The 19,818-nt window shown below is 33.4% G+C and overlaps 1 long non-coding RNA gene across 1 annotated transcript in view; it reads right to left on the bottom strand.

The window, feature by feature from the left end:
- LOC141486224 (uncharacterized) overlaps positions 1-19,818 on the bottom strand; it is a 34,057-nt gene extending 14,239 nt beyond the window's left edge. Inside the window, exon 1 of the long non-coding RNA XR_012467713.1 lies at positions 1-19,818. This exon is cut by the window's left edge and continues 9,218 nt beyond it. This is a non-coding gene — a long non-coding RNA (uncharacterized lncRNA).

The following is a 19,818-nucleotide window of genomic DNA, read 5'->3' as shown; positions in this document are numbered from 1 at the left end:
ATTGTCAAGGCGAGAATCAACCTTCACTTGTTGATTTCTCATTTGGATAGGACCTTATAGTATTTCCTATTTCAAAATTTTTCACTCGTATCATTTCTGTTTTGGGAAATATTGAAATGGAATCAATAAATGTGATGTAGATATTTTAAATTGGTCAACTGAAATTGAGGACCATGATAAATTCGATGATTACAATTTGGAGTTTTTCTTCAATAAAATTGTAAATAGGTAAAGTGTGAGTGATTAATGTTTCGGAAACGTTTGCTTGGCGGGATTGAAATGAATCGGTCATCACGTAACGTAAAATGTAGTATCTGTCACAGGATCAGTCACGTGTCGTTTCTGAAACTAATTTGAACTCGTTTCAATACACATTCGGTATATGCCCATTGTGTTTCAAATATTGACAGAATCAAAATGATATCTGAGATTATATATTTATTTCTTTATTTCAACAGAAACGTTATTTGTTTCTTTTTCCTTTTTAATATTTTATTTGTGTTACTGTTTTGTAGAATGTTTTATTTGAGTTTTTGTTTTAGACAAAATGTTATATCAGTTTTATTCATGTTGAATACTTCGTTACCTATTTATATTATGATTTATTTAACTATTTTGAAAATGAATATTATTTTATTTTCAGAAATTTATGACTGTTGCATTACATTGGAAACTATCCAACCTGAATGAATTTGATGAACATATTTTTACAGAACTATGTCGAAAGACTGAGAGGACACTCCAGTTTAAACTAATTTTAAACCTCTTGCAGCGTTTCACCTTTTTATAGGTTCCGATTATAGCAGTTATATTCATTGTTGAAAAGTTGGCATTTTCTAGAGAATTTATGAACATTGTGACATTTTGAAGATGGCGAAAGTTGACATCAAAAGAACCGAAAAGTTCTGCATTGATAAAATTAATCTGTTAATAGAGTTAGTTAAAAAATATAAAAAATATTTTAGAATGTAGAAAGAGTGATGTAGTAATATGGAAAGATAAAGAAAGAGTATGGAAGCAGTTAGCAGACGAGTTCAATAATGAGGCAAAAAATCAAAGAGAACTTCTAAAACTTTGGAAGGCAAGTGGGAACATTCGAAAAAAAAATGCAGAAAAAATTGTTGCTGAAAAAGTTGAAAAATACAAAACTGGAGGCGGTTCTGCTACAACAATTTCAATATCCGATATGTATAGTGACATCTGTTTAACAAAAATCTGTTTTTCCGTTAATCAGCTGTCGCCCCTAAACGAACGACAACTCTCAGAAGTTGAGAAACTTGTGCGAGCTATGAAAATAAAACGAAGCTGGAAACAACATAAAAAGCGGAATGAACTTCAATTCAAGCCACAAAAAATCAAACAATGACCGATTGGTCTAATTTAAAAAACGAAGTAGAATTGAAAAGAAGTGTATGAGGAGACAGAGGGTTTCTAATATTTATTCCAAGAATTTTATAATAGGGAGAAAACATACCTTGGATGCTGCCTTGCGGAAAATGAGAGAATTTGAAGAGGAGTTTTTGATTATGGAGAACTTTCTTCAAGACCACAAAACAAACCCTACCGCGCGAAAGACTGTTTTTACGATAGATCATTGGTTTTCACAACAACCACAAATATGTTAACGACGAAACGTTACACGTTTCCATAACCCTCATGGACAGATATTTGCAATAAATCAGGGAAGAGATACCCTCTTTGCTCCAACTGGTGGTCCTATCGACCTTGGGGATTGCTAGTAAGAATTTGGAAAATATGAATTTTGAAGTCGAGGATCTCATATTCACGTATAGTGGGAGACCAGTTTTGAAAAAGGCACTCTTGATAATGGCACAACTAGATTTTGCTTTGGACCAATCAACATCACTGGACTTCTTGACTAAGTATAGTGATATGTCAGGAGTTACAGGGAAATATCACTTCCTTGGACAATATATGGTGGAGTTGGCGCTACATAAATACGAAATGAGTCCTATTAAACCTTCTTTGCAGGCCGCTGCTGCTTGCTGTCTGACGATGGGAACTTTAAGAGAGGTTATGTACTTGTCTGAAGTTTGGACACCAGACCTTATAACTCATTCTGGTTATGAAATACATGACTTCCAAGATTTGTTAGTGAGATTCTCTATATCATTGATAAAATGTGAGAGAAGAAAATATTAAAATATCAGGAAGAAGTACGCTAGCCCAACGTATGCAGAAATACATCTGAACCCTTTGCTGCATGATTGTATTTCATTCCAAATCATGCATCCTGAACATCACCACTACACGAATGGCATAGAGACGATTTTACTAAAAGAAGCGTTAATAGTCCAAAATGGGAAGATACATGTTTACTAAAAGTTTTTTCTTTTCTAATGTTGTTGTTGATAGTGCTTGTGTATAAATTCGTTTTCCATGTTTTCATTCAAATCCGCTGAATTTTTCACTTCATCGTAAGTCGTAATTAGTTGTGAAAAATCAAATCTAGGGATCAGTACAATGAAATCAAATTTTCTTGTTGTCTACTTATACAGGGCGAATCTCCAGGAACTCCATCGATCGTGGGAAAACCATAATTAGTAAAAATCTGAAAATTTGACAATATACTGAAGTCGATGGGGACAGCTTGGCTAAAATATTTACAAGATGGCGGCACTTTTGGTTATTCCGGAAGTAGGTGTCAACTTCGTTATTTTATGAAAAAAGGTTTTTTTGAGTAACAGGATAAATTTTTTCTCAAAAAAACAATTATTTTCTTGCCAACGTTTCGAATTTGAATGAATTCTTCATAAACATAACTTCCACAAAACTTGTACTATTATTATCGTTTCAATTTAACAAGAAATAATGAGTTCTTATTTAAATTACTAATCGAAAAGTAGTTTTTTTTCATGTTGATAATATTACTATTTTGTTAAGTTGCGCAATATTCACCATGTCTTGGGTAAATATATGCTGGAGCTGGCACTTACACCTTCATTTCAAGCTGCTGCAGCTTGTTTTTATCAATGGAAATTCTGAATGACACTAGCGACTTATCGAAGCTTTGGACTCTAACCCTCATTCATTATGCGGGTTATGAATGACTGACTTCGAAGAAGTTGTAGTTTGCTTATCAAAAATTTTGGTGAAAAGTGAGACTTTTTTTTCAAACTGGTTTTAAAACTATTAGAGGAAGTCTGCTAGGCCGGAATATGAAAAAATAAGTTCAAGTTCGTTGTTGACGGGATCTGTTGTGAGGAATCTTTTTCCATTGTGACAACTAACTAGTGATGAATTATTTATTAATTTTTTTGCGATAATTCCTTTCACGATTTCATATATTTTCAAATTCATCGGTTCGTTCAGTTCATAATGTGGTTGAGAAAATTGTTTTTTTCAATTCATTTTGATGTTTGAATAAATACATCTGAACAAGACTGTTTTTTTCATTTTCACTACGTTTTAACCCATTAATTCCCAGTGGTGCGTAGACGCACCGCAATTTTGTAATTTTTTTTTTCGGGCAATTCAATGTCGATATCGTGAAAATCAGTTAGTATTCACTTGCAGTGTTTCCATTATATTGAATAAAAATAAATAACATTATATCAGAAAACAAAATCAGATTCTAGTACCATCTGGAGTAGGGTGAGAATTACTTTCGCTAAATATGTTTTGTTAGCACTGACTAAATGTTACTTAGAAAAGAGATTTTTTTATTTCAGTTTCCATCAATGTGAAGTCATTCAGTGACCCAATATGATATATTACACATACAATCGTTGATATATAAAATAAGAGACTTTGACCAAAGAAAAAATCATTGGTGCGTTCACGCACCACTGGTATCAGGCATGAGCTTCAATAATTTTTCGACGAGTTCAGACAAGATTCCCCAAGCTGTGTGCATACGTGAGAATAATTCATAACCATTTCATCAATGGTGCGGGATAGTTGTTCGCTTATTGTAGTGATTTAAAATGTCTTTCAGAACGTTTTTGACCCAAAAAGAACTAGAAGCAGCTTTAGAGGAAGCAATTGATGAACTAGAAGCGGAGGGGCATGATGGTAGGTAGTTGTGATTATTTAGCGTGTCATTTCCAATATCTTCAGTATTTTTTCATTCAGAATATCATTGTAGACTCATTTTCCAGATGTCATTGATGCAGTTTATTTACCACCAGATGTTGATACGCTCACAGACGAGGAGAATATTGATGATGAAAACTATTCACCAGAAAATGAACCGACTGATTTTGCTGGAACTTTCGAACTACAAGTACCTGATAATTTCCATAACGTTGATGTGAGGCAAAATGAACAAGATGAGTGGAGTTCATCAGATGAAGAGGATTTGGCATCTAAAAGAAAACGCTTGGCTCCTGGGGCATCCCGAAAGGTCATTTCTAAGCCAAAATGGGTAATCGGAGAAATTGATTCTACTCATTCCGCAATATCCAAGGAATCTGCTGATAAAGAACGTATACAGAACGAGCTTGCTGGTAAGACACCACTTGAGATTTTTGATCTTTTTCTGGACGATGAAGTACTCCAGTTGGTAACGGACTTCTCACTGAAATATGCGCAAGATAACAACCGACAAGATTTCCGTCTCTCAAAAAATGATCTATTGAATTTTATTGGTATATTGTTATTTTCTGGATATCACTCATTACCACAAATTCCTATGTATTGGTCTACTGATGAGGATAAAGGCGTCGATATAATAAAAAAATGCATGAGTAGAAATAGATTCCAGAGTATAAAACAGAACTTGCATTTATCAGATAACAATAATTTGGATATCAATGATAAATTTGCTAAAGTCAGGCCATTCTTAGATGCAATAAATAGGAAGAATCTACAGTGAGGTGTTTTCGCATATAATCTGTCAATCGATGAACAAATGGTGCCCTATTATGGAAAACATTCCTGCAAAATGTTCATAAAAGGCAAACCAGTGAGGTTTGGTTTCAAACTGTGGTGCATTTGTTCAGCCGATGGATATTTATTCTACTCTCTACCCTATGCAGGGGCTAGTGAGAAACATTCGAAATTAGGTCTTGGTGGCGATGTTGTAATGAGTCTTCTTTCTGTGATTGATAGTCCTATGTCTCATCAAATTTTCTTTGACAATTTTTTTTCTTCATATCAACTGTTTGAACAATTGAAAAATGATGGATATTTTGCGACAGGAACAATACGAGAAAATAAAACGCAACACTGTCCACTCGAAAAGTCAAAACAATTTTCTAAGCGGGAGCGAGGGTCTTATGTTTCTGCATTTGAGGAAAACCCTAAAATTTCTTTGATGCGCTGGAATGATAATGCAACGGTTACTGTCTGTAGTAACGTTTTCAATGTACAACCAATACATCACGTAAAACGATATAATCGATTTAATTGTTTTTTTCTTTTCCTCGATCTTGTTATCTTGATACTGGTTTTCCTTAGAATGCAACGCGTTTCAAATTTGTTGCTTATCAGGAAGGTACTGAAATATATCTTGAGTATCAGCAACAAAATAGTTGAAACCGATCGGCCGATTTTTAATTTTTTGTTTCGTTGATCTTGATATTGGTTTTCCTGAGAATAAAAAGCGTTTCAAATGTGTTGCTCATCAGGAGGGTACTCAAATACACTCCGAGAATCAGCAACAAAATAGTTGGCCTTGATCGGCCGATTTTGAATATTTTTTTAAATTCTCTCTGTTCTTGCTATCTTGAAACCGGTATTTTCTGGAATACGGAGTACTATGAATTTGTTGCTCACCAGAAGGGAACTCAAATACACCTTGAGTATGAGCAACAAAATAGTTGAAACCGATCGGCCGATTTTTATTTATTTTTTTTTTTTCCTCCGATTTTCAAATTTTTTATTTTATTTTCCACGTTCTTGCGGTCTTGATACTAGTATTCCTTAGAATAAAAAGCGTTACAAATTTGTTGCTCATCAGGAGGGTACTAAAATACACCTTGAGTATCAGCAACAAAATAGTTGAAACCGATCAGCCGCTTTTCAATTTTCTTTTTCTTTTTCGTTGATCTTGCTATCTCAAAAAAGTGTTTTGAATTTGTTGCTCATCAGGAGGGTACTTGAATACACTACGAGAGTTAGCAGCAAAATGTCATACTACGGTGATCAGCCCTCCATACCTTCACGTGTATAAGGAGCAACTTTAATCATTCATTTTTCGTAAACTGTACGGACAATCAACTAAAAATTTTAACTGAAGACTAATGAAAAAAAAGCTTTTTAATCGATACACAAATTTTCAAACATATGATAATACCTCCATTTCGGTCTAGAAAATCCTTACGACTTCACATCTTTTTTACAATGGGAATTACATTTTTCTGTGAAGCATGTCATATGTTTTTATCATTATTGATTTGATTGTCAATTAAAACACCGTACTGAGAATATACATAAATTTATTTTGAACTTAATTTATAATTGATTATATTTCCTTCCCTGTTTTGTGATTGAAAATTTAAGAACTGTAAATGTACTTGTGCACGCACGTTAGAAGTTGTACTTCTTGGCGGAATTTTGAAAACAATTTTTCTATGCATTCAATTGAATTGTAACTGAGCTACATGACCAATAAGTAAACTAGCAGTAGTAAATACTGACAATGATAATTTTGAAAATCAAATGAAATTTCAATAAATGAAGTTTCATAAATAGTTATAAATAGTAAAATGGAAGTAACATTATCAGCCAACTAAGTAGAAGTTTGGAATATTGAGGTTATTTTATATAGTTGAGAAAATCATTGAAATATTTGATATCAACCGAATAAAAGAATAAAATTATTGATTAATAATAATTAAAGTGTAAGACATAAAATTTGTAAGGAAATTATTCATTTTTCAAAATAAAATTTTATGTTTTACATTTTAGTTAAACAGCTTGTCTCATTGTACCGGGTCATATTTTATATAAAATTCGTTGACACAGTCTCACATGTTGAACAATTTTTGACTGTTTGCCGTCATTCAAAAATCAAAAATAAAATAATACTCAATATTAAACGATAACAGTCTTGTAGCAAAGTAATATCAAAATTAAAAACATTGAATTGAAGGTTGAATTAGCACTTATCAATATACGCTTGTTATTAGAAATGAAAAAATGTCGCTGACATTAGAAAATTTCTAATTTTTTTTTTACTAATTAATGCATTACAAAAGTAATAACAGATGAATCATTGTTTAATCAAAACCGTTAATCTCTGATTAACTTTGTTTTTCACGATTCATACGTTTGATGAAATACTATGATGAAAAGTAAATAATCCCTTGATTATGACACGGAGTACATTACAAATACTCACGACTAATACAGTTAACTATTTTTGAATAGCCAAAAAAGAAGAACTGACTAGCGTAACTTTCATCAGAAAAAAAATCATAGTTATCCCTGGTCACGCCTAAAGAAGTTTTACTTCGAATATTTTAAAAATCAGGCGATCGGTTTCAACTATTTTGTTGCTGATTCTCCAGGTGTATTCAAGTATTCTCCTGGTGAGCGACGAATTTAAAACATCTTCAATTCCACGGAAAAGCAGTTTCATTATAGCAATTACGAGAAAAATGAAAAATTAAAAAAAACGCCGATCGGTTTCAACTATTTTGTTGCTCATCCTCCAGGGGTATTCGAGTATTCTTGTAATGAGCATCAAATCAAGAACACTTCGTATTTCAGAAAAATATTCAAATATTTTGTTGCTGATACTCAAGGTGTATTTGAGTACCCCCCTGATGAGCAACAAATTTAATCCACTTTTCATTCTAAAGAAAAGCAGTTTCAAGGTAGCAAGAATGAGGAAAATTAAAAAAAATATAAAAATCGGCCAATCGGTATTTTGTTGCTGATACCAACGTGTATTTGAGTATACTCCTGGTGAGCAACAAATTTGAAACAATTTTTATTCTAAGGAAAATTAGTTTCAAGATAGTAAGAACGTGCAAAATGAAAAAAAAAAATAAAATCGGGATCGGTTTCAAATATTCATATTACTCCGTATTATAGCAAGAACAGAAATAATTTTTAAAAATATTAAAAATCAGACGCTTTTTATTCTCAGGAAAATCACTATCAAGATAGCAAGATCGAGGAAAAAGAAAAAATATTTTAAAAATCGGCTGATCGGTTTCAACTATTTTGTTGCTGATACTCAAGGTGTATTTGAGTATACTCCTTGTGAGCAACAAATTAAAAAACACTTTTTATTCTAAGGAAAACCAGTTTAAAGATAGCAAGAACGTGGAAAAAAAATTGAAAATGGGCCGATTGGTTTCAACTATTTTGTTGCTGATACTCAAGGTGTATTCAAGTTTACTCTTGGTGAGCAACAAATTTAGAGCATCTTTAATTCCAGGAAAAACCAGTTTAAAGATAGCAAGATCATAAAAAATGAAAAAAAATATTTGAATTGTTTCCGCTACATCCAAGGTTTAGCAACTAAATATTCTGTACAGATCAAAGGGAAATTATATAATTTATTGAATTACCTTACTACCTTTATATCAAGATAGCATTATTTGCTATTTCTAGAGATCGCTACATCCAAGGTTTCGCAACTAAATATTCTGTACAGATCAAAGGGAAATTATATAATTTATTGAGTTACCTTGCTACCTTTATGTCACGATAGCATTATTTGCTATTTCTAGAGATCGGCACGAGCAACAAAATCGTTGTTTTGGCAACTAATTAGCAACTAATTAGCTACAAATTGATGTATTTTTTTGCAATTTTGCTGGATTCGCCTTGCTAACCTGATAGGGTTACAAAATTCGGCTTCTGCTTGCGCAATGTTACATATTTTCCGGTATTACGTTTGGGACCACTGTTGTTTAACCTTTCATCAACGATCTAACCAGATGTTTCCATGAAAACAAAGCTTTGCTATTTGCCGATGATTTGAAATGTTTCAAAAATAATCTAAAGTGAAGCTGATACATTGTGTCTACAAAACGATATTGATTACCTATCTAACTAGTGTTGGCAAAATGGTATATGTTTGAAGGCATCCAAATGCCAAATCTTCGCTTCCATCGAACGCATCACCCAGTCACTTCCGAATATACTATAAATAATCGGACCTTACATTCTGCTATAGAAACCAAAGGTGTGATCCTAGGTGTGATCCTAGACTCTACACTTGCCTATAAATCACACATTACCGCTGTAATTGGAAAATGCATGAAGATGCTTGGCTTTATAAACAGTACCACCTGTGATTTCACTATCACTTTATGAATACTTTTGTTATGAATTAACAATTAAGAAACACTTGCGTTTAGGCATTATCAGGTTACAAACCACTGCATTACGTTACATGATCGTAGTTTCGTCCTACTTGACCTACCAAAGATCAAAGATTAACCAAAAAAAGGACGAACTGCTTTTCAGTTATGGATATTTTTCGAAATAGAAATGAAACATGGAGCTAAAAAATGTTGAGAAATTACACAAGAAGGATGCGTTCAAATCAGATTTGAATATGGAACAAACAATAACCTTCAGGCATCCTATAGACATAATGATACGACAGTCAGGAACCACGAAGTCCAGAAGAACGGTAGAAAACAAAAAAGTAAATGATTCAAGTGAGTTTGTACCGAATAGGAATCCTACAGTTCTAGAAAATAACGGAGCTTCTCAGGCAGGTTTATTGAATCATGCAAGAATTTTGAATCCGATTAAACAACTTCCTATCTAAGATGCAAATGAAATTTCAACTTCTCCATAATGTCAAAACTTCCAAAACAATGCAGAAAATGTCAGATATACTCTAACAAAATCTACATAAAAAATAAGGAAGAACTCAAAACAAAAAGTGAAGTGAAATCTTCAGAACGTCAGAAAAAGTTGAAAAGCGGAGAACTGCATGAATCACAGCAGCAAAAACGAATCAAAAAAGCCCAAAGCTCAAAAAGTTGAGAGGAAGAGAATGAACAATTTGATTGGCTCAGGTTAGAGAACGCACTAGAAAGAGTAACGGAAGAAGAGAATTATTCAAGTAGACAGATGAATTCTAAAAACCAATCCAGAAATATTTCAGAGTAAACAGACTGTCCTATGTATTTTGCTCTACGCAAACTAAGGGGACTTGAGGAGAAGTCCTTAATTATGGAGAACTTTCTCCAAGAGCACTAGACACATCCTACGACGCGTGAGATTGTGCTGCGTTGGTGAATCGGTTTCCATAATAGCTTCAACGTAGTTAAAGACGAAACATTGCATTTTGCAATAACACTTATGGGCAGATATTTGCAGGAGAATAACGAAATGAGATCTATTCTGCGTCAATTGGTAGCTTTATCAACCTAGTGGATTGACAGTAAACACTTGCGCCATAGAGATCCCAAAGTTGAGTTTCTCATATCCGCTGATAATGGTGGACCCATTTTGAACAAAGCGTTTACAATAATGCGAACATTAGATTTCGTTTTGGACAACCCAAAATCACTTGAATTTATGAGCAAGTATAATGATATTGCAGGAGTTCCACAAGAATGCCATTTTCTTGGACAATATCCTGGAGCTGGCGCTGTTGAAACACCACATGAGTCCAATCAAACCTTCCCTGTAAGCGGCTGCTGCTTGTTGTTTATCGATGGGAATTCTGAAAGAGGTCTTGTATCTGTCTGAAGTGTGGACAACTATTCTTGTTTTTCATAGTGGCTATGAAATACGCGACTTTCAAGGTTTGCTAGTGATTATTCGATATTATTCGCGAAGAGTAAGAAAAGAAAATACTCTAATATAACCTTTCGTTGGGCACAGCCGATCAGATTGATACAACGCAAATGTTTTTTGCTGGTACTTTCGACCCGTAAACAGTAGGCAGTTACCGTCAGTAATAAAAAGTACTGTAATAATTTATTCAACTTCAGTTATGTCAATAACCATTGGGAAGAATTTGTAAATTGGATAAATAACCTAGACAACTCCAACAACTCCATGTTGTTGATATTGGGTATTGTATGACTTTGAACGTGGTTTTCATTCTCCTCGCCGAGGATTATTCAAACTTCACAACCTTACGTTACCAAAGTCTTGTTGGGCGTAGCACCAAAGGGATATATACGACGAATCATTTCTGAAATCGTTCAGAAAACTAGGAACTAGGAAAATCTTTCGAAATATTTTCGTTGACCACTACTGATGAGAAAAAAACTCTTGCCAGCTCCAAGGGTGTTTTTTATGTCCGAACGTGAAATATCATTCTATGACCAGTCGTGGAAGACCGTCCACTTCCTGTTGAAGATCGTTGAAGGCTGAAGAGTCAGAACTATTAATCTGAAAGGAGAGGAACCAAACTAGAATTTCCATTCAGCACCGTAGTAGAGGAAATTTTCGAGATATTACGCCTGTGCTGGAGTCACACAAGTAGACTGCGTTTTTTAGAGGGCTACAAAGTTGAATGCTGTGATCAAGCTAATGCAAGCGATAACTCAGAATCAGAAGAAACAAGTTTTCTTGAAAGAACAATTAAAGACTTACAGGAAGAGGGAGCTAATAGAGATAATTATATAAAAAAACTCAAGAGTGACCATAAATATATTATCAGTGAAGCAATTAAAACGAAAAGCGAGTTGAATCAATTAGTAGAACAACAAAAAGTAATAATCAGAGAACTCCAAGAGAAAATAAATATTCTACAAAAAAAATATCCAAAAACCACAGACAAAAAGTGTTCCTATTCACAAACTGACACTATAAAAACGGTTGACAATACATCAACAGAATCTCCATGGAAAATCTCCAGGGGCGTAGTAATAAATAAATCTTCAAAGAACAGCTCGACCGAAACAGTTATGGGAGAATGTAACAGAGAAATTAAAAAAGACTGGTCTGGAAATCACCAAAAAAATTTCCGACAAATCACCCTCTTGAAAATTATAATGTGAAGAAAAGGAGAATAACAATCATCGCTGATCAGAAAGAAAAAATATGGCCAGCCATAGGATCAATAATAAAGACAAATGCAACAGATGATGAATTAGTTAGAACTGCTCTCAGCTATATAAAGAATAACAAAGACAATTACTCAGTAATATTTTGGCCAAATAAATATAATGAGCACATGATCAATAAAATACTGGAGGGCTTATCGAAAGGAGAGATAATCTTTCTGACTGAACCATTCACATATGATAAAGGAAATGATCAGTCTATTTATAATAGGAACTTGGAACTAATCAGGCATATGTACAGAATCAACAGATCAAGAAGTATAATAGAGAGTAACAATTTTGTGGGCTTGTGGAATCATAGGAAGCATGTATATAACTTCAAGAAATGGCAGATGTGTAGAGAAATTGTTGCTCATATCCATAAACATTTCAATTTAGTTGAACTAGCAGAAAACTAAGCTAAAGAATTTATAAATAATGCCTTCACAACTAACTCTGTCGAAGACGGCGGACCATCAAGTTCTTCATCACATCTGTATTCAAGTAAACCATTTATTGAAACCAAAGAAACACCCGAAACGTTAGCTTCTGAATTAAATGAACATCAAGTGAGCCAGCCTAATTATTTTTTATACCCTCGTCTGTCTCAAGAAGCACCAAATCTATAGCGTCGAATGATCTTGAAAGCTCTTCAAATGAATGTTTACTACTGATGCACATTAACATTCAATGTATCAGAAATAAAATTGAATCAGTATCCAAATTGGCAGAGGAATACAATTTTTCGGCAATCATTCTTAGTGAACATTGGTTTGTGGATGCAGAGATTAATTTATATAAATTGGATAATTTTCATATGGCATCTTGTTTTGCTAGAAAAGAAAAAATACATGGTGGTGTCTGCATTTACATTAGAGATACGTTCCAATCAGAGTCCTTGGATGGCATCAGGGATATGAATAAAGAGCAAAACTTTGAAATCTGTGGTTTGCTCATGAAAACAACCAAGGGTACAATATATATAATTGCATTATATAGATCTCCTACGGGCAATATTGACGTATTCATAAACAAACTGATTGACCTATTGAATATATTAGACGCAAATAATGTTAATGTCATAATAGGTGGTGATTTTAATATAAACTTTGGTGAGTACAATAATGTATCTATGATAATAATGAATATATTTGAATCTTACCGTTATCAAAAAAATATTTCTGATTTCACTAGAATACAGGGAAATTCAGAAACAGTTATTGATAATATTTTCACTAACTTTCATGTCGAAGAAGCTTATACGGCTAACTATCATTTATCTGATCATTTAGCCCAAATTGTGCGAATGGGTTATGGAAATGAAATGGAAAGTAAACAAACAAAAATAATAAGGAATAAAAGTCTCAAAAATAAATATAGATTTCATGATTGTTTAGCGAGTGAAAGCTGGGCATGTCTCTACAACTCAGTGCATGCAGTAACTTCTACAGAAATTGTTTACGATATATTCAATTACTATTTTGATTCATGCTTTCCTAAAATAAGAGTTAAAGGAAAAAACAATCGGAACAAACATATTCAACAGTCAAATCCACACTTAGTTCAACTCAAAGAAGATATGAAAATATTAAACACTATATTGAATTCCGGTAACACTAATACTAATGAAACCGCTGCGTATAGAATGATTCTCAAGGAAAAAAAATGAAGTATGAATATGAACTTTCTCAGCAAAAAAAGAACATTATAATTAATGATATCAGAGAATCAAGTAATAAACCTAAAACCATCTGGAAACATATCAATAATATTACTGGTAAAAAGATTTTGAATAATCAACTCGAGCATTCTCCAACTGAGTTCAACATTCATTTTTCCACCCAAGCTGATAAAATACTAGAACTTCTGCCCACTTTCAAAAAGTCATTTGAAGATTTCCTTTTACAATCCAACTTAGTTGCACATACCTCACTTACTTTTCTACCAGCTACAGAAAATGACATTCATGATGTAATCAACTGTGTTAGAAACTCACACGCTACAGATATTTTCGAGCACAGCACATTATTATTCAAAGAGAACATTAAATTTCTTGTTAGCCCCATCACTCATTTAATTAATACTATTTTGTGTGATGGGATATTTCCTGACACATTGAAAATGGCAAAAGTAATACCCCTTCACAAGGGTGGAGACAGAAGAGAGCTCAACAATTATCAGGGAATACCTTTAGTTCGCATAACGGCGAAATTGATGGAAAAGTAATAAGTAATAAACTGTTCACGGAATGCCAGTTTGGGTTTCGTAATGGTAGATCTACATCTGATGCAGTGACGAGATTTGTAACTGAAGGATTTGAGGCCTCTTCTAACTGATTAGCTATTTTTGGCATCTCAGCAAAGCTTTTGACTGCGTTTGCGATTATATTCTTATAAAAAAGTTAAAATTTTATGGTTTTTCGCACATAGCTATACAATTGATGATCTCATATCTTCAAAACAGATCACAATCAGAGTACTGTAATAACCAAATCAGTGAAAGTCTTCCGGTAAACAACGGAGTTCCCCAAAGTAGTGTGTTGGGACCACTTTTGTTTTTAATATATATAAACGACTTACCGGAAGTATGAATGCCGTAACAACTTTGTTTGTGTGTCTATATATGTTCTATTATTTGACAAATTGTGTTACTTTTAATTGCCATTCATAAAGTGCGAAAATTCAATGCAGCACATAGCAAGATAAAAAAGACACCAAACTGTAGGGTAATGTCTGAGAAAGCCCAAAAGTTCGCCATGCAGCAGGATACTTTACAAAGAATGCATGCCGATATGAGAGCTAAACTGAATACAAGTGCGGGTTGCTTTTAGAAAGCTGATCACGTCGGGGCAAATTACAAAAATTATGCTTCATTTCTATAAACTTTCTACTTGTGATTTTTTTAGCTTTGTTCGGATTTGCTAACCTAGGGTTTGACTTCGCTTCATTGTTTCTTTATTCTCTTAGTTATTTTGATAGCTGCTTGTGGATGAACGTAAAAGCATCATTTGAAGATGGCAACAACGTACCAGTGACATTTATCTTTGTTTTGATCTCCTCCTGGTTCAAAATGCTTCATGCCTAAATATTAAATTGATTATTGTATGACTGCTGCCAACAGCAACCTTTTCAGTTTTTTTTATGATGGATCAATAACAACAAAATTATCATGACGTCTTAAAACTTTGTATCACATGAACCCCTGCCAAGAATATGTTGTATCACAAAGCCGAAATATCTTCATAATGGAGCAATATCTCAGATTTATACTATATGGATACTATATGTCTATCAACAAAAGCGGGGATTTTTTACTATACTTTTGGGTAAAATTCTAGAGCTCGGTAACTATATGTTCGTTGTTTTCTTGACAACATGTATTTTTCATGGAATCGAATACTCCGTTCTTTTTGCTGATGTCCCTAAGAATAATTCAGTCGCTCGGCCCCATTCACAAGCTGAGTTCTCCTCTAATCACAGCAAAGTTACATTATATGATGCTATTTTGCCACTTATTGAGTGTATTAGTGATTTTACTAGTTATACAAAACTCATTCTAATGGAATATAATCAGGAGCGTGGTAATTACTATTTGTTATAAGACTCTCCCAGGTGGCGCTCACGTGGGAAACGGAACAGTTTTACCACAATGTCCTCAAAGTTTACGATGACGATTTAGACAACCTGACTTGAAGGGAAGTTCTAAGAAAATCAGAGACGCGCAGTTGAAGCTGAATATGTGTGTGATCAAAAAAGAGCTAACATCTGTGATCGTATTTTGAGACGTGACAATTTTGAAAAGGGCTGATTCAGCAGGAATTGCTGCCACCAACGACATGCATACCTTTCCTACCAAAAATTGTATTCTGGAATAGTGTATTCGAGATTAATATTCATTTAATACTTTTCCTAACACGTTAGTGAGTCTTCAAGAGGAAATACATGAAGAGTACAAAAAAATGTGAATAAAGTGAGAGAGCTGGAAAAAAACTAAGAACATTGATACTCTTGTCTTCATAAATTTTATATGTTCTCCCTTAATTTTTTTCTGCCAGATCTTTTATGGAGTTGTGTAGAACTCGAAGCTTTACTTAAGACATTTCAACGAAACCGAAGAAGAATTGCATATTCGACTCTGTCGAGGCCATGGACCTCTTCCGCTCAAGGTTGACTCAAAGGTTGAAGAATGGGTTTTTCGGCTACCAGACGAAACAGATTTCGAATAAATTGGTTGAAACTGAACGGACCAAAGCTTCACCAAGACTTCAAGATTTTTTACACAAATTGCCAACAATATATAGATAAACGCTATAATTTTTCAGATGAAAATACTTTTTCTAGGCTTAAATTTTATAAACCTGGAAAGTGAAGTTAGTTTTGACATGATTAAAAATCTTTAATAAAATTGACAGGTCATATTTCGGTATAGATGAAATTTTTAACTTGTTGAAATCAACCTTGGACGTATCAGTAGGAAATTGCAAAGATACCACTGCCGCCACCACACAGAAATGACACCAGCTCTTTCAACAGTCAAAAAAAAAAAGATATCAAGAAAATGTTCAAACTAGTGCCTTTCATATTAAGTAAATGCTCCGTGAATTTAATCAAAGCAGAATTACTCATGCAGTTTAATCTACAGCTACCCAGTGAAGAGTTCTGTATCTTTATCAAATATAAAAAGGAAACTTTGAAAGAAGTTGAATCTTCACAGAAATATCAAGTAATTTTAATAAATAATTATTCTCTTGTAAGTTTCACTTTGTAACAATTACTCAAGACTATTGCTTGAAACCCCATATTTTTCTGATGACAATATTTATTTTTATTTTTATTTCTGTTTCTTTTATTCTGAATACGAATAAGACTCAGCTATTCAACGATAGGGTAAATATGATTTAAAATATAATATTTTCATTAAAATACATTTTCTATTGCTATTTCTATGGTATTGTCACGTAAACGTAATTTTAATTCAAATAAAAAGATAAATATTTGAAAACTTCTTATAAAATAATTAGGATAGGAGTCACTGACGAATGAAGGGCAACAAAGATCTCCTATCTTTGTGTGTATTTTCGTTAGTGTATTTTCGTTAGGACAAAATTCCATGCTTTCTCTTATGGTGTTTCATCGGATTCAGGGTGAGATCATGAAGTTATGACATCATACCACAAGGGTACTAAGCCGTTCGCTAATAGTCGGATTACCGAAACAAGAGTATACACACAAATAGTATAGAATGAAACTAGCCAAAATATCTTATGAATGGTATTTTATCAGAGAAAAATATCAGCAGGCTGAGGATTTCATATGTGCCAGTTGTTTAGGGTGCATAATACAAACATTATGGAAATACAATAAAAATGAGAGGAGGATACGAACACACTTAATATTGCGAGATACCTCAAACGAAACTATCGATTTTATTCTGAAAATAAACACTTGAATATTGAAAAAAATGTATCGAAAAATTGAATATATACAAGACACATAATATAGTCAGTACTAGATGATATCCATATCCTGATATTATGACATGAGAAAAAAAAGTAAATTTTGAAAGCAAACGAACAAATATGTGTATTCATTACAATAATGACCGTGATATACGACTAGAATAGAAATTTATACCACAAAGAAATTATATACGAGGGTTCATAGTAACGAAAAACAGTGTGTTGGAGATACAAGATCGGTAAAATAAAGTTATATGGATTATTTCAGGAAATATGTTTTGTTTGTCAATTTAAATTGTTGCCCAACAATGTACGGAAAATTAACAAAATTCAAACAAACAACTCAATTAGTATATTTTTCTTCAATTGAATAGATTGCACGAATACTGATCTTTAAATTAATAGATACGGTTCTTTGGTTCGTCTGCTTGTATCTTTTTTAGTTTCTCAATTAGTATGAACATTTTTTGAATTGAAGGTACAAACTTCAAATCAATAGAGACACTTCAATAATTCATCCAGTGGTTTATCAATTAATATGCTTTTTTTATTGAACTACACGAACACTAATCTGTAAATGAAAAGAGTCGATTCATTAATTCGTTTGATGACATATATATGATGAACTTGTCCAATTTAAATAGTTAATTGTAGGGATGGGTGTAGGTGTAATTTAGGTTTGGTTGATTTGGTAGTGTGTGGTGTGAAGAATGTTTCAATTTGGTAAAATATAGTTACGATTTACTTTTTTATAGCCAAAAGGTACAGAATCAAAACCATCAATACTTGTTTGCTTGGTGAAGTGGGTGCGAAAGACCTTTGTCACTTCCTTGGTAATGCTGAAGTGATCAGGTTTTCTCAAAATATCTGTTGTTGTGGTCTACTCGACAGGGGCATCATTAAGGACCATAACTCTGAGTTTTTCAAAATTTGTCTAATTATATGTATTATGATTCAATTTAATTCCTTTCAATTTGATCATGTCAAATGTTTTATTTTGCATCGTGGAATATACACGATATGCGTATAATTTTGGCCCATCAGGGAGAAAGTCTGTAATGTAGCTACCTTTCTCATATTCAGACAATTAGTTAGTCATTTCACCTGAGAAACTACCCAAAGGTATATCATACATTCCGGGCCGTGAAATATAAATGACAGAGTCTGTATCATGGTATGATAACTTATCCAGTATTTCTAAATAATTATATAATTTCAACCTTGCCTGAGCAGTAGTGTAGGGAAGGGTGGCGCAAGTAAATCATACGGGGCAAGTGCGTCTCTTGAAACAATTCGTACAACCGGCATCTTAGTCGACAACAAACAGTTCAATTTACGTAACTAGCAACAAGTGCATGTGAATAGAAAATTTACTGAAAACTAGCAGAAGTGAGGAAAATATAAATATTTTTTGAATACCACGTGTTGTTATGTTAAAATTGAGGTGAGTTACTTAAGAATTTTTCGTAAATTGAAGGCTTCATCTAGATATTTCATTACAAACGTGACATAACCTTATATTTGAGTATATTTGAGGTTTAGAACGTTGCCGTTTTTGCTTTGATTTATTTTTAAAGATTTAGATGTGACTTTGGGGCAAGTGAGTCATAGCTCAATAGTCATGACTCACTTGCCGCACTGTAACATATATAAATAAGTAGTTATTAAGTTATTTGTATTTTTTGCAGGTCGAAAATGGTCCGTAAATACGTGTGTAACACCCAAAAAGGGTCATACTCAAAATATGCTATGCAATGTGCCTTAGAACCTGTTCAGAATAAAGAGATGTCAATCATGAAAGCTAGTGTGGTCTTCAAAGTTCAGACAACTAGCATACACTCAAGGTTAAAGCGTCAGGGTCTCAATCCGTATTTACTGAAAAAATGGAATTGTCTGAACATATCGACGTCGTCACGACGAAAGGGCGTAAGCGCCAAAATTTGAAAAAACTGTTTTTCATCGCGATGTATTGCTCGAAATCGTGTCTATTCATGGTGCGAAACGTTTAAGCGACAAAAATTCGTACCGCGAGTAATTTGGCTTTGACTTTCCTAAGCGACAAAAATGTTCCAGTAAAAAATCGACTCGGTCGGTAGTAACTGACTAGTTCCCATGCTGTGAGGTTGTGTTTACGCCCAATCCTTTTTTTAAAATGATTCCTCAACAAGGTAAGAAGTAATCACTTGAATGTTATTTCCTTCAATCCTAGCATGCCTTTGAAGAATATTTAGGTATCAAAATTATGATCTAGCCCAGTGAAAAATCGATTTATTTGGTTATGTCGCTTAAGCCCTTTTCTATTTTTGATTTCTAGGTGGGCGTAAGCGCCATTTTCCTATATCTATAGCATTGAGTACTCAATACACTTTTTTAATTGGAAAACGTTCAATAATCTGAATAAATATGGTAACAACCAGTAGA

This window comes from Leptinotarsa decemlineata, unplaced genomic scaffold (genome assembly GCF_025532065.1).
Source record: "Leptinotarsa decemlineata unplaced genomic scaffold, Ldec_3_MD MMD2_tig00026347_RagTag_RagTag, whole genome shotgun sequence".
Classification (NCBI taxonomy): domain Eukaryota; kingdom Metazoa; phylum Arthropoda; class Insecta; order Coleoptera; family Chrysomelidae; genus Leptinotarsa; species Leptinotarsa decemlineata.
This window is presented reverse-complemented; position numbering and strand designations above follow the sequence as displayed.